General features: G+C 52.7%; 1 pseudogene; it reads left to right on the top strand.

Moving 5' to 3' along the window:
- Positions 1 to 1,356: 1,356 nt before the first annotated feature.
- On the top strand, positions 1,357 to 1,799 carry LOC102424344 (annotated as a pseudogene).
- The last annotated feature ends 810 nt before the right edge of the window (positions 1,800 to 2,609 follow it).

Here is a 2,609-nt window from a genome sequence, read left to right as displayed (position 1 = left end):
GCCGCCGTCCCCCGGGCCCGCCCACCCGGCCCGCCGGCCCCCACCCCGCGCCCTCCCCACCTCGAGCCCACCCCCTCCCTGCGGCCGGTGCCGGGCGGGACACTGAGACCCGCGTCCAGTCCCGCAAACAGCGGCCCCCCCTCCCCCGGGGGAAAGCACAAGAGAGACAAACAAGGAAGCAAATACCTACCTGGTGGCCGCCGTGGAGCCGCTGGGCGGGCAGGGAGCGGTGTGCGGTCCGGTCCGGATGGCCTTTCTGAGGACGCGAGCTGCGGCTGGAGGACCGGGAGGAGGCAGCCTGCCAGGGCTGCAGGGACCCATCCCCCGGGGAAAGGGGTGATAGCACAGGCAAAGGCCCAGAGGAGGGGAGGGGGTGCTGGGCAGATCCACGCTCACCCCGACTCTGGGCTTCAGGCTTCTCTGAAAATCCGTTTTTAAATGAGATGGTACATGGACAGTCCTCGGCCTGGCCTGGCACACAGTACGTCCCAGAGACGGGAGCTGGTGTTCTGACGGCCACCACCAGCAGCCGGGCTGTCTCCCCTCTCGGACTATGGGCTCCTAGAAAGCAGAGGTCCCAGTGAGAATGGAAATGGAATCTCTGCCATCAGGCCAGGTCTCTAAGGACAGGGGCTCCACCCCCCACCGCAGACCTCGGACATCCAGTGAGTGTTCCTCACACTCACCTGGGAAGTGGGCCATTCTTATTCCATCTTGCATATAAGAAACCTCAGGGTTATTCATTAAGTCAATCAACAAATATGTATTGAGCGAGTGCCTACTGTGGACCAGACACTGCTCTAGGCAGTGAGGCTCAGAAGGGAACAAAACAGCCCAGCCTGCGTGGCTCAGTGATTGAGCTTGGACCTATGAACCAGGAGGTCATGGTTTGATTCCCCATCACAGCACATGCCTAGGTTTCGGGCTTGATCCCCAGTAGGGGACGTGCAGGAGGCAGCCAATCAATGGTTCTCTCTCATCATGGATGTTTCTATCTCGCTCTCCCTCTCCCTTCCTCTCTGAAATCAATAAAAATATTTTTTTTTAAAAAAAGAAGGGAACTAAACAGAGGGAAAACTCTTGCCTGTGTTAATGTCTGCACCCATGTCCGTAGGTGAGTGAAAGCATACAAAAGTGTTTATCAAACTTAAAAGTATCACTTTCCAGCCAACAAATTTATTGAGCATCTACTATATGCCAGACAGCCTTCAGGCACCAGGAATACAAGGGTGAGTGAAGGAGAACAGATTGTGGCCTTGTCTGACAAGATCACGACTTGATAATTAGGGAATTATTTATGTGCACAAAGAAAGTTTAGGGAGCAGTGATAGAAGTAGACAAGAGACCCCTCTCTTCCTCGGTGCTGCCTACGGAGGTGGCAGCCATCTCCTACTCGGCACCATGGCTGCCCTCAGACCCCTCGTGAAACCCAAGATTGTCAAAAAGAGGACCAAGAAGTTCATCCGGCACCAGTCACACCGATATGTCAAAATTAAGCAGAACTGGCGGACACCCAGAGGCATTGACAATAGGGTGCGTAGAAGATTCAAGGGCCAGATCTTGATGCCCAGCGTTGGTTATGGGAGCAACAAGAAAACAAAGCACATGCTGCCCAGTGGCTTTCGGAAGTTTCTGGAAGTTCAGGAGCTTGAAGTGCTGCTGATGTGCAGCAGATCTTACTGTGCTGAGATGCTCACGTCTCCTCAAAGAACCGCAAAGCCACTGTGGAAAGAGCAGCCCAGCTGGCCCTCAGAGTCACCGATCCCAATGCCAGGCTGTGCAGCAAAGAAAATGAATAGACAGATTGTGTACACATTGTGTTAATAAAATCATAAAATTCTGCAAAAAAAAAGTAGACAAGAGAGAACCTACTTATCTGGGGTACCTGGGGGAGGCCTCTTTGAGGAGGTTAACATTGGAGAAGAGACCTGAAGGATGAAAATGGAAAGCCATGGGAGGGGAGGGGAAGAGACATCCTGAAAGTGTCTGTGTGTTGAAGGGAGTATTCCATGGCTCCCTATTGCCATCAAAGTAAAATCCAAATTCCTCCCTCTTCCCACAAAGCCCTGCACAAACCTCCTCCCTGTCTTCCCCTCCCTGATTCCAACTCTCTTCACCCTCACCCTCACTCACTGGCCACCTCACTTTTCCTCCAGCCACACTGGCCTCCTCACTGTTCCTCCAACTCACCAGGCACAGTCCTGCCTCAGGCCTTGGAACTGACTAGTCCCTCTGCCGGGAACACTGTTCCCTTGTTTCTCATCATTCAAGTCTCAGCTCAAATGTCACCTCCGCCCCTGCTGGCCACCCATTTAAGAGGCATTTACCTGCTATTTTCAAACACTGCATCCTATTCTCTCTCTTTCTAGGTCCTAACAGAGTTTGTTTTGTTTTTGACATGATCATGTTTCTTCCTGGATTGTTCTAGTCATTACTTGTCTCCCCCTAGTACCAGGCTGTGAGGGGACAAAGCCTGTCTTGGTCCCTGCAGAGCTGGCACACAGTAAATGCTCAATAAATGAACAGGCAGAGGGGTGAGAAGAAACAGCTGATGTAGCTAAAGGCAGCTATCACTGGCCACACTGCTGGAAATACTAAGAAAAAGGGAG

Source organism: Myotis lucifugus, unplaced genomic scaffold, assembly GCF_000147115.1.
Source record: "Myotis lucifugus unplaced genomic scaffold, Myoluc2.0 scaffold_342, whole genome shotgun sequence".
NCBI lineage: Eukaryota > Metazoa > Chordata > Mammalia > Chiroptera > Vespertilionidae > Myotis > Myotis lucifugus.
The sequence above is the reverse complement of the archived record's forward strand: the minus strand, read 5'-3'. Positions and strand labels throughout refer to the sequence as shown.